This window comes from Rhinoraja longicauda, unplaced genomic scaffold (assembly GCF_053455715.1).
Source record: "Rhinoraja longicauda isolate Sanriku21f unplaced genomic scaffold, sRhiLon1.1 Scf000094, whole genome shotgun sequence".
Lineage (NCBI taxonomy): Eukaryota > Metazoa > Chordata > Chondrichthyes > Rajiformes > Arhynchobatidae > Rhinoraja > Rhinoraja longicauda.
Genome location: NW_027601312.1, coordinates 218,249 through 231,558, shown reverse-complemented (window position 1 = coordinate 231,558; position 13,310 = coordinate 218,249). Strand labels below are relative to the sequence as shown.

Below are 13,310 nucleotides of genomic sequence, written 5' to 3'. Positions count from 1 at the left end.
TCGCAGGCTGTGGGTCTCAAAGTCATTCTCGAGCAAGGCCGCCAGCTCCATGATGTTAGGCCGCAGAGCGACTGGAGATACGATCTGGAAAACAAGGCAAGATATTGAAATAAGTTTCCCCTGAACCCCTCCACATAAAACAAAGAGAACATTAACACATACTTCAAAATACATGGGGCACAACACGAGATGCAACACGAGGCGCAACATTCGGTACGACTCCAGCAATCAATCTTACAGGTTACCAGAATACATTGACTTCATCAACTGGCACAGCAACACCCCACCCAGCTAAACCAAACACTTCACACAAACAGTGTTCTGTGACTGTGCCACCTGCCGGTGTTTACCATGGGCATCAAACCCCGTACACCAACAAGAGCATCCAGGGTGTTCAGAAGATCTGGTGAAAACACACCCATGACACAGACACTACTTTCAATTAAAACATCCTTTGAATTAAACCATCTCCAAACCATAATAACAATGATGGGGAAGAAGTTTGCCCCCAGCACCTGCCGACATTGGCAAATTGGGAAGAGACTGTCAGGGTTACCAGCAGATATTTCTAGCACCACATGACCCAGTCTTTGGAGACACTGGGTGGAAACTAATAGGAATTGCTCAGTCCTTCAGAGGAAGAAGAGGGGCTAGGAAATTGTGGCAATGCAGATGTGTCCAAATCTGAGATTTAAACAAACTGCAAAAACTACAGTACTTGCAAGGGCAGGATTAATAACGTAGTGAGACTTAGCCACAATATTAAACTCTACTTTCACTGTAACAGGTCCAACTACCATTACTTTAACCGAGGAACATGGCTATGTCCAAAGACAACGTGCTGGAGGCATTCAGCAGTTCAGGCACAATCTGCCTGACCGCAAGTGAAATGGACAGATGACATGTCAGATCAGGAACTTCCCTCAGACTGATGAAAGAGAGTGAAAAGAGGCAGAGGCACGCAGGACAAAGCCAGCAAGTAAATAGGTGGATAGGTGTGAGGGGTGATGAGCATACGGATGGAGTCAGTGCCAAAGGCTCAAGGTGAAAGGGACAAAATGCCAAATAAGGAGAGCACTGAGCGTACATCGGAAAGGAAAGGACCAGGGTTAGCGAGGTTAATGAGGTTAGTGAGGAATGTGCACACCAGGGTGGGGAGTGAAGGGAAAGTGGGGCTTTTCCTCGTCAATACGCTCATCTCCCATATTTCCCTTTTACCTCCCCACCCCACCTCGCTCTGGCTTTACTTTTCACAGCTCTTGTCCTTGTCCGACACGTTTTATCGCTTTCACCTTCAGCCTTTGTCACTTACTCTACCCATCTGCCCATCACCCACTCACCTGTATCCACCCATCACCTGTCAGGCAGTGCCCCACCCCCACCTCATTTCCAGCTTTCTCCCGTATTCCAGTCTGAAGGATCCTTGCTCAATAAGTCATCTGTCCATTTCTTCAGAGGTTGCCAAACTCCCCAAGTTCCTCCAGTACTTATTTACTTATTTACTTGAATCGAGAGTCATTTACTCACGATGCAAGCATGGGGTGGCGTAGCTGTGGGGTTGCCGCTTTCCATACTTTATTAGCCAAGTATGTTTTGCAACATACGAGGAATTTCATTCGACTTAACAATCACACCAATAAAAAGCAACAGAACACACAAAATACATTTTAACATGAACATCCACCACAGTGGCTCCTCCACATTCCTCACTGTGATACAAGTTTAAAAAAACGTCACTCTTCCCTTGTTTGTCCTCCCACGGTCGGGGGCCTCGAGCCTTCCGTTGACAGGGCGATCTTGGCTCCCACAGCTGGCAGTCAGGCCCTCCGCGGCGGGGCGATCAAGCTCCCCGCGCCGGGCGATCGGACCTCGGGTCGGTGCTACTCCAACCTTCCTCGTTCTTTGGAGCTTCCCGACATCGGTCTCTACCCGAGACTGCGAGCCCCTCGATGTTGAAGTCCGTAGGCAGAGGTTGGAGCGTCGACCCCGGCATGGGGTCGCAGGCTGTGGGTCTCAGTCATTCTCGAGCAAGGCCGCCAGCTCCATAATGTTAGGCCGCAGAGCGACGGGAGATACGATCTTGAAAACAAGGCAAGATATTGAAATAAGTTTCCCCTGAAAGGGACAAAATGCCAAACAAGGAGAGCACTGCACATACATAAGAAAGGAAAGGACCGAGGCTAGCGATGTTAGCGCACACCAGGGTGGGCAGTGAAGGGGAAGAAGGGCTTTCCCTCGTCAGTACGCTCATCTCCCATCTCCATGTCCCATATTTCCCTTTTACCTTCCCACCCCACCTCACTCTGGCTTTACATTTCACAGCGCATGTCCTTGTCCAACATGTTCTATCACTTTCACCTTTTGTCACTTACTCCACCCATCTGCCTATCACCCACTCACATGTATTCACCCATCACCTGTCAGGCAGTGCCCCACCCAATTTCCAGCTTACTCCCGTATTCCACTCTGAAGGCTCCTGACCCAATAATTCACCTGTCCATGGACAATGGAGACCCATTGGATGTAGTGTACCTCAACGTTCAGAAAGCCTTTGATAAGGTCCCACATATGAGATTAGTGGGCAAAATGGTATTGGGTACTGACATTGATAGAAAATTTGTTGGCAGACAGGAAACAAAGAGTAGGGATTAACGGGTCCCTTTCAGAATGGTAGGCAGTGACTAGTGGGGTACCGCAAAGCTCGGTGCTGGGACTGCAGCTATTTACAATATAAATACCTGATGACACCTTCAAGGAACTATGTACCTTCACATCTCGATCCCTCTGCTCTACAACACTTCCCAGAGCCCTGCCATTCATTGTGTGGGCCCTGCCCATGTTAGACTTTTCAAAATGCAACATCTCATATGTCTCTGTATTAAATTACATCAACTACTCTTCAGCCCACCTGCTCAACCAATCAAGATCCTGCTGCAATTTTTCACATCCATCTTCACTATCTGCAATACCACCCACTTTTGTATCAAACTTGGTCATCTTAGTGTACAAACGTTTAGGACAAAAGGAAACTTAAAACTTTAAGCACAGCATATGTAAGGGAACAAACACATTGACCAGATTGAGCTGGAAGTTACTGGTGCAGTTAAACATTTTGGGTGATGAAAACACAAGGATGGCTGGGGAAGTTGTCCTACTGCTCAAACTAATAGCCCCAACATTCAAGGATTTTAAATGCAATCTGGCAGTCCATCAGCAGTTAAACATCACTATTTTCACCATGAACAGGCAATGAAACATTGCAAAGTGAAAACTCGCTAATTAAAACAAGCAAACAGAACACAAATAAATCAATATTAATATAGAACAAAGTAAAACAATCCATGCCTACACAAGGAGCAGCTTCAAGCCTCCCACATTTCGATATTCTCAAATTAACAAACACTTAAGACAGTAGCTGGGCAGACAGTGGAAATAATTGAGGGTAGAACAGTCCCTTTCCTCAACTCAGGCAGTTAAACCAAGGACATAATTTTATTACATATTACAAAAGCAACTCTTTCCCCTACATTTCACTGTTGGCATCAAAAGCCTGTCCACAAATTGTATTTGCCACACATGTCATTAAAACTCATTAAAAAAACTCCCAGCCTTGTGGTCAACAAAAGTGGCAACAGTAGGAAAATTCAGTTCATGAAAACTGTGATGAACAATGACCTTGTTGACTGCACAATAGAAGCTTAACACCTCCCTGGCATGTTGTTCATTACTCAAAGGCAAAAGGAATACCTAAATGCATCACAAAGCCCAGATCCAGGTCCAGTCTGATCAAGTGTATAGCATTCATCCAGCTGCAACATCAAGATCTGCTCAGCATCTTGGTAATGTTATAAACTTGTATTTTGTAAAGCAGAGAGGTTCATGTCTTTACCGCCCCAAAGCAAATGACCTGCTAAGTTACTATTCAGAAACACACCCAACCTTCAACATTGGAAAACAAAACTCTCGTACCTTCTGCCACTCCATGGCTCTGATAACAGCCAGTGCATCCATCTCTTCGCAGCTTTGGTTCTCCACAACTTAACCGACAGAGGCTCACTCGACAACTGACCAAAAATCTCCTTTTTAAGCACATGACAAACAAATTCCTATCACCTGTCAAATCCTTCCTTGTGACAATTAAGAGTAAACAAGCTATAATTATGACAATTAACACATTAACCATTGCCACACCAATGGTTAACAGTTTAGGTTGCACAACACTAAATAGAATGCAGATCACTAATCCAAATCAATTTTAAACTTATTGGTGAACAAGGAACTGCAGGCACTGGTTTGAAAAAAAAGACACAAAGTGCAGTTGAGATAGCATCTCAAGGGAACATGGGTAGGTGCCATTTCAGGTCAGGACCCTTCTTCAGACTGATTGTTCGATTTTTACAAGAGAAAAACAATTTGATTTTCTAGATCTTGGCCCCAGTAGCGTGCCTGACATTGGCGACTTGCTCATCGCCAAAGAGGGAGTTGAAAAGCTTTTGTCTGAAGTGAACCCTGTAAAGCCTGTGGCCCAGACGGCAAACCCGCCAGAGTTTTGAAATCATGTTCTTCAAGCATTACTCCAATCCTCCAGATATTATTCCAGAAATCAATTTCTACCGGAGAACTACGGAGTGATTGGCATAATGCAAACATCTCTCCAATTTACAAAACGAGCTCAAATCCAACCAATTTTCATCCGGTATCCTTGACTCCAATGGTCTGCAAACTCTTTGAACATTTATGATTGCGCTGGAGACGTCAGCGGCAGCTCTCTCAGTGTTGGTGGCACCCGCAGCACACCATGTTCCCATTGGAGTGGCTCGGCCCCCTGGTGGCTGACGCCTCCCTCTCTTGCGAGCCGGGCTCGCCCGCTTCGACCCCGGGTTCCATCCTGACCGTGCTTATTCCTCCTATTGAACTGTGATCAGCTGCCCTTTAAATGTGAGGTTATCCACTTTGCATAAATGTGAGGTTATCCACTTTGGCGGCAAGAACAGGAAAGCAGAGTATTACCTGAATGGTGACCGATTGGGAGAAGAGGAGATGCAACGTGACCTGGGTGTCATGGTGCACCAGTCATTGAAAGCAAGCATGCAGGTGCAGCAGGCAGTGAAGAAAGCGAATGGTATGTTGGCATTCATAGCAAGAAGATTTGAGTTTAGGAGCAGGGAGGTTCTGCTGCAGTTGTACAGGGCCTTGGTGAGACCGCACCTGGAGTATTGTGTGCAGTTTTGGTCTCCTAACCTGAGGAAAGACGTTCTTGCCTTAGAGGGAGTACAGAGAAGGTTCACCAGATTAATCCCTGGGATGGCGGGACTTGCATATGAGGAAAGACTGGATAGACTGGGCTTGTACTCGCTGAAATTTAGAAGACTGAGGGGGGATCTTATAGAAACATATAAAATTCTTAAGGGGTTGGAGAGGCTAGATGCGGGAAGATTGTTCCCGATGTTGGGGGAGTCCAGAACCAGGGGTCACAGCTTAAGGATAAGGGGGAAGTCTTTTAGGACCGAGATGAGAAAACATTTCTTCACACAGAGAGTGGTGAGTCTGTGGAATTCTCTGCCACAGAAGGTAGTTGAGGCCAGTTCATTGGTTATATTTAAGAGGGAGTTAGATGTGGCTCTTTTTGCTAAAGGGATCAGGGGGTATGGAGAGAAGGCAGGTACAGGCTACTGAGCTGGATGATCAGCCATGATCATATTGAATGGTGGTGCAGGCTCGAAGGGCCGAATGGCCTACTCCTGCACCTATTTTTTATGTTTCTATGTTTCTAAATGTCTCCCACATGCCAGATGTTGCCATCCCCCATATCCCCCAGCACCCAATCTACTCTCCCTGGCTCCTGCCTAATTATGTAATTTGTTTTCCCCAGGTTAGTACTTTCCATACTCCCTCCATAATGTTCGGGACAAAGACCCATCATTTATTGTTTTGCCTCTGTACTCCACAATTTGAGATTTGTAATAGAAAAAAAAATCACGAGTGGTTAAAGTGCACATTGTCAGATTTTATTAAAGGGTATTTTTATACATTGTGGTTTCACCATGTAGAAATTATTTTTTCTATTACAAATCTCAAATTGTGGAATACAGGGGCAAATAAATAAATGATGGGTCTTTGTCCCAAAAGTCAGGAGTTGTGATCACTATTGCTGAAATGCTATCCCATTGAAACACCAGGCACCAGTCCGCACTCACTTCCCAGTGCAAGGTCCACTACGGTCCCTACTTGGGTTGGACTCTCCACATGTTTTTAAAAATCCACTTGGATACAAGTAGAAAATTCTGCACCGCCTAGAGGTCCCAGTCAACATTGGGAAAGTTAAAGTCACCAATCACAATAACTGTATCTTTTGCATCTTTCTGTGATCTGACTACATCTATTCCTCTGTCTGTGGCTGGCTATTCGACCGAGAGTATCATCACATTAGACTGATTGCACCTTTCGTATTTGTGCTGCCCAGTTGACCGATTCCTGCCACACTTCTCCCCAGCACAATTCCAAAACTCGTTTGCTAATCCCAAATAGGAAGGCAATGCAGAGAATAGGCCTTGTGTGACAAAAGGCTCCAGTTTTTCCAATAAATTAACACCAAAGGAATGAAAAGCCCACTTTCAACACGGTCCCACTGTGGCAAGGACTGGCAAGAACAGATTTCTGTCTATATTCAGTCTATATTTGCCTATATTCAGTGACACAGGAGGCCTGCAGAACAACACCCGCCATCATGGTAACAGTTGCCATTTTATTTGGAGTGTAAAATGGGAAGACAAATTCTCCAAATATATCAGCAATTTGTGCGAGAGTACAGAGAATAAATAGCAATGGTGAACGGTTTGATTAAAATGCACCAAGCCTTGGTCCATCTCCACAAACACAAGGTCGTCTTCAATGATGTTACACCTTTCAGCTTGGCCGATGTTGAGTCTAAACAAACTCAACTAATCTCCTGGAATTCTTTGAGGGTGTAACTAGGAAAATTGACAGGGGAGAGCCGGTGGATGTGGTGTACCTTGACTCTCAGAAAGCCTTCGACAAGGTTCGACATAGGAGATTAGTGGGCAAAATTAGAGCACATGGTATTGGAGGTAGGGTACTGACATGGATAGAAAATTGGTTGACAGACAGAAAGCAAAGAGTGGGGATAAATGGGTCCCTTTCAGAATGGCAGGCAATAACTGGTGGGGTACCACAAGGCTCGGTGCTGGGACCGCAGCTATTTACAATATACATTAATGACTTGGATGAAGGGATTAAAAGTACCATTAACAAAATTGCAGATGATACAAAGCTGGGTGGTAGTGTGAACTGTGAGGAAGATGCTATGAGGTTGCAGGGTGACTTGGACAGGTTGTGTGAGTGGGCGGAGGCATGGCAGATGCAGTTTAATGTGGATAAGTGTGAGGTTATCCACTTTGGTGGTAAGAATAGGAAGGCAGAGTATTATCTGAATGGTGTCAAGTTAGGAAAAGGGGACGTACAACGAGATCTGGGTGTCCTAGTGCATCAGTCACTGAAAGGAAGCATGCAGGTACAGCAGGCAGTAAAGAAAGCCAATGGAATGTTGGCCTTCATAACAAGGGCAGTTGAGTATAGCAGCAAAGAGGTCCTTCTGCAGAGTTGTACAGGGCCCTAGTGAGACCGCACCTGGAGTAGTGTGTGCAGTTCTGGTCTCCAAATTTGAGGAAGGATATTCTTGCTATTGAGGGCGTTCAGCGTAGGTTCACTAGGTTAATTCCAGGAATGGCGGGACTGTCATATGTTGAAAGACTGGAGCGGCTAGGCTTGTATACACTGGAATTTAGAAGGATGAGAGGGGATCTTATCGAAACGTATAAGATTATTAAGAGGTTGGACACGTTAGGGTTAGGGTTAGGGTTAGACCACCCCAAACAGTCCCCAAAAAACCCTAGGCACCCACCCTCAAACCCCAGCAAGGTAGACGGCACGTCAGAGGTGGCCCCTGTGCCACCCCCCAAAGCTAACCCTAACACGGAACGGCACTGGATCACCCCAAACAGCCCCAAAAAGACCCTTGGCACCTACCCTCAACTCAACAAGGATAGGAAATAACCCCCACCCACAGAATCTAACCCTAACATCGGGTTGCATAGGACCTCCCCAAACAACCCAAAAGACCCCCAAAAGAGGATCTTAAACCTTTGTAAATAGATGATCCATCCGAGTACCCTCTAGACCCAGAGACCCCCCACCCCATTACACCTGGAACACACCTAGCTCCCCCAGAAAAGACAGACAATTGAAGGGAGTGATAGGACCCTTGCACACTCACAACACGATACCCACTCCCACCTCAGACACCCCCCCCCCCCCACCACCACACAACGGCCACTAGCTCCACGCAAACCAGGTACAGGTTTGCAAAGCCCACTCACTCACAACAAAGACTTGCAGAACATGATAAAGACAGGAGGCCAGAGGAATGCTGAAAACATTAACAGCAGATAAAACAGCAGGAGGCCAGGAACACAAACAATCAAACACAAAGAATAGGGATGACATCAACAGTCCCAACCAAAGTGACCTGTCCCAAGTCAGCAGATGGGAAGGACATACCCAGAAAGGGAGGGATTTTCAACCCACCCTTTAAAACTCCCCACCGACCAGTAGTAGTTATTGATTTTTCCCTGATGAAGCTACAGCAAGAGCGAAACTGGAGGGTTGTTACCCAGTCACCGGTCCCAGGACTCAGCACATGGGAGGAGTAAATCCAGAAAGGTAGGGACATCAACCTACCCTTTAAAACCCCTTATCGGCTAGAAGTTGAGTAGAGCTGCGAGTTGAGCTGCAAGATTAAAACAGGAGGGTATGGAACTGAGGGGGGTGTACCTGGGACGCCAGGTTTCACCGTTGAGCCCTCTGGAGACGTTGTGGGCTTATCAATGAAACGTCGAGGAAGGAGGGTACCCACCTGATGACCCCCAATGACGTACCTACCCTACCTTTCACCAGGGAAAAGTTCAGCAAGTGGTCTCCGCAAGCCGGAAAAAACCAAAGACTTGTGGAGCACCTGGGTGTAAACTGTACTAGAGATATTTGATGTTTATAGTTTACTGCACTAGTATTGCATTGTAGAAACTGTACTAGAGATACTTGATGTTTATAGTTTACTGCAGTAGTATTGCATTGTACTAGAGATACTTGATGTTTATAGTTTACTGCAGTAGTATTGCATTGTACTAGAGATATTTGATGTTTATAGTTTACTGCAGTAGTATTGCATTGTACTAACTGAGCCAGAAATGAGTAATTACATGCAGAGGGGAGGGGGATGAGTGTGATTGTTTAACAACAGTATTAATGTGAATCATGACCAGCACAGGAGTCAACCGAGACCGAGAGATTCCTTTGCAGTCGCAGGCAGAGTTATTTATAAAGTGGCCCAGACTCTGCACCACCTGAGGGTTCTGCAAGAACAGAGCTGACCCCATAAGGGCATCAGGAAGCAGGGTAAGATATTGATAACAAGTCCCAGACTCTGCACCACCTAAGGGTTCTGCAAGAACAGAGCCGACCCCATAAGGGCATCAGGAAGTAGGTTAAGATATTGATAACAAGGCCCAGACTCTGCACCACCTGAGGGTTCTGCAAGAACAGAGCCGACCCCATAAGGGCACCAGGAAGCAGGGCAAGATATTGATAACAAGGCCCAGACTCTGCACCACCTGAGGTTTCTGCAAGAACAGAGCCGACCCCATAAGGGCATCAGGAAGCAGGTTAAGATATTGATAACAAGGCCCAGACTCTGCACCACCTGAGGGTTCTGCAAGAACAGAGCCAACCCCATAAGGGCATCAGGAAGCAGGGCAAGATATTGATAACAAGGCCCAGGCTCTGCACCACCTGAGAGTTCTGCAAGAACAGAGCCGATCCCATAAGGGCACCAGGAAGCAGGGCAAGATATTGATAACAAGGCCCAGACTCTGCACCACCTGAGGATTCTGCAAGAACAAAGCCGACCACATAAGGGTATCAGGAGGCAGGGTGAGATAATGACACAATTTGTAAAACCGACAAATCCCACCCAGGAAACATTGCAAAAATTGGCCTCTAATGCTGGAACATGGGTAAAGCCAAACAAACACGACACATTTTAAAAGAACATTACCAAAACAGCCTGTGATATGCCCATGACAAAGGATAGGCCGAACCTCACCAGAAAAGAGAGGGAGACCATGGCAGAGCTGAGGGATAAAAATGAGATTGTGATAAAACCAGCAGACAAGGGGAGCAGTAGGGATACAAATTAATGTCAATATGGGGCCTGCTCCCACTGGGTAATAGACAAAAACATAGAACAGGGTGACAGGAGACCACCCCAAACAGTCCCCAAAAAACCCTAGGCACCCACCCTCAAACCCCAGCAAGGTAGACGGCACGTCAGAGGTGGCCCCTGTGCCACCCCCCAAAGCTAACCCTAACACGGAACGGCACTGGATCACCCCAAACAGCCCCAAAAAGACCCTTGGCACCTACCCTCAACTCAACAAGGATAGGAAATAACCCCCACCCACAGAATCTAACCCTAACATCGGGTTGCATAGGACCTCCCCAAACAACCCAAAAGACCCCCAAAAGAGGATCTTAAACCTTTGTAAATAGATGATCCATCCGAGTACCCTCTAGACCCAGAGACCCCCCACCCCATTACACCTGGAACACACCTAGCTCCCCCAGAAAAGACAGACAATTGAAGGGAGTGATAGGACCCTTGCACACTCACAACACGATACCCACTCCCACCTCAGACACCCCCCCCCCCCCACCACCACACAACGGCCACTAGCTCCACGCAAACCAGGTACAGGTTTGCAAAGCCCACAACAAAGACTTGCAGAACATGATAAAGACAGGAGGCCAGAGGAATGCTGAAAACATTAACAGCAGATAAAACAGCAGGAGGCCAGGAACACAAACAATCAAACACAAAGAATAGGGATGACATCAACAGTCCCAACCAAAGTGACCAGTCCCAAGTCAGCAGATGGGATGGACATACCCAGAAAGGGAGGGATTTTCAACCCACCCTTTAAAACTCCCCACCGACCAGTAGTAGTTATTGATTTTTCCCTGATGAAGCTACAGCAAGAGCGAAACTGGAGGGTTGTTACCCAGTCACCGGTCCCAGGACTCAGCACATGGGAGGAGTAAATCCAGAAAGGTAGGGACATCAACCTACCCTTTAAAACCCCTTATCGGCTAGAAGTTGAGTAGAGCTGCGAGTTGAGCTGCAAGATTAAAACAGGAGGGTATGGAACTGAGGGGGGTGTACCTGGGACGCCAGGTTTCACCGTTGAGCCCTCTGGAGACGTTGTGGGCTTATCAATGAAACGTCGAGGAAGGAGGGTACCCACCTGATGACCCCCAATGACGTACCTACCCTACCTTTCACCAGGGAAAAGTTCAGCAAGTGGTCTCCGCAAGCCGGAAAAAACCAAAGACTTGTGGAGCACCTGGGTGTAAACTGTACTAGAGATATTTGATGTTTATAGTTTACTGCACTAGTATTGCATTGTAGAAACTGTACTAGAGATACTTGATAGCACGGAGGATAACCTGTGAGCAAAACAATGGGGTGTATGCAGTTTAATGTAAGGAGTGTAACTTACTGTACATAGGCGAAACAGCTAACAGCCTCAGAGTCAGCCTGACAGGACACCTCAGCAACACATAAAGTCCATACCCAGTAGTTGACACTCCCAGCAGCACGGGACCCAGTCCCTAGAGATCATGGGCCTAGAAACAAACATAAATTGGTCAACCGGGTGTAGGAAGAGGGCAGAGGGGATATGGATTGAAGCGTTAGACGCGAGAGGCCAAGGGCCTCAACCAAGCATAAACTCAAACTTAGGGTGGACCCTGACTGACTCCTAAAAATCTACAGAAGGGCAAGTGCAAAGGTCAACAGATTTGTACGAGGGTGATGAGACCGTGGGCCAGAGCAAAGTGGCAGTACATGGTGAAAAGGAATCTCCAGGCAGAGATAATTGAGCACCAGAGGGCATTTTGTCCCACTGTCCGATAAATCACAACCTAACCCTAACCCTAACCCTAAAACCCTAAACCCTAACCCTAACCCTAACGTTGAGCTCCCTGGAGACGTTGTGGGCTTATCAATGAAACATCGAGGAAGGAGGGTACCCACCTGATGAGCCCGATGACGTACCTACCCTACCTTTCACCAGGGAAAACTTCAGCAAGTGGTCTCCGCAAGCCGGAAAAAACCAAAGACTTGTGGAGCACCTGGGTGTAAACTGTACTAGAGATATTTGATGTTTATAGTTTACTGCAGTAGTATTGCATTGTACTAACTGAGCCACAAATGAGTAATTACATGCAGTGTGATTGTTTAACAACAGTATTAATGTGAATCATGACCAGCATAGGAGTCAACCGAGACCGAGAGATTCCTTTGCAGTCGCAGGTAGAGTTATTTATAAAGTGGCCCAGACTCTGCACCACCTGAGTGTTCTGCAAGAACAGAGCCGACCCCATAAGGGTATCAGGAGGCAGGGTGAGATAATGACACAATTTGTAAAAACTTGTTAAAAACTAGATGCGAAATTTAAAACCGATTTGAATCACGACCAGCACAGGAGTCAACAGAGACCGAGAGATTCCTTTGCAGTCGCAGGTAGAGTTATTTATAAAGTAGCCCAGACTCTGCACCACCTGAGGGTTTTGTAACAGAGTCGACCCCATAAGGGCATCAGGGCATCTGTCCCACAGGCTTCGTTGTATGTCCAGAGTATGATCTCAGAGTTACGTTCGTGGTCAGTAAGGCAAGACCAGTCTTTCTGAACAAGTGCTCTGGCAGGATGTCAACTTGAGCTCCAGTCAAGTTTGAACTCAATGTTCACATTGTTGATGCTGCACATATGTCCCCATTCACGCATCGACTCAATCACAGCGTCAATCACAGTGTCAATGTGGGATACATCCACGTCGTCGTCCACTGGTTCAGGCAGCGGAGAAGTGTTGATGTGGAACTCAACGTCGCGGACGTCACGGCTCCAGTCCCCGGCCTTCTGTCTGATTAGCCGGTCATGTGGTCGGGACCGTGGGCGGCTGGTGGGCGCTCCATTTCCGGGCAGTCGGGGATCTGGAAAGATGTCCAATCTCTCCGCAGGTGTGACATCGCATGTACTGAGTGTGTCAGTAGTTGCTTTTATGCCAGCGGGTGCATGACCGACAGATGGTATCCTTACCAGAATCACGGATTCCTGTCTGTGGTTGGCTGGGTCGTAAATCCCTGCCTCGGCCCCATGGCCGACCGGCGCTGTCCCGCT

The 13,310-nt window shown here is 46.9% G+C and overlaps 1 long non-coding RNA gene across 1 annotated transcript; it reads right to left on the bottom strand.

Moving 5' to 3' along the window:
• Positions 1 to 1,402: 1,402 nt before the first annotated feature.
• On the bottom strand, positions 1,403 to 12,827 carry LOC144589983 (uncharacterized). The gene is made up of 3 exons (XR_013546110.1): positions 12,694 to 12,827; positions 11,631 to 11,757; positions 1,403 to 2,079 (listed from the first exon to the last, which is right to left on the bottom strand). It is a non-coding gene; the product is annotated as an uncharacterized LOC144589983 (long non-coding RNA).
• Positions 12,828 to 13,310: the final 483 nt, after the last annotated feature.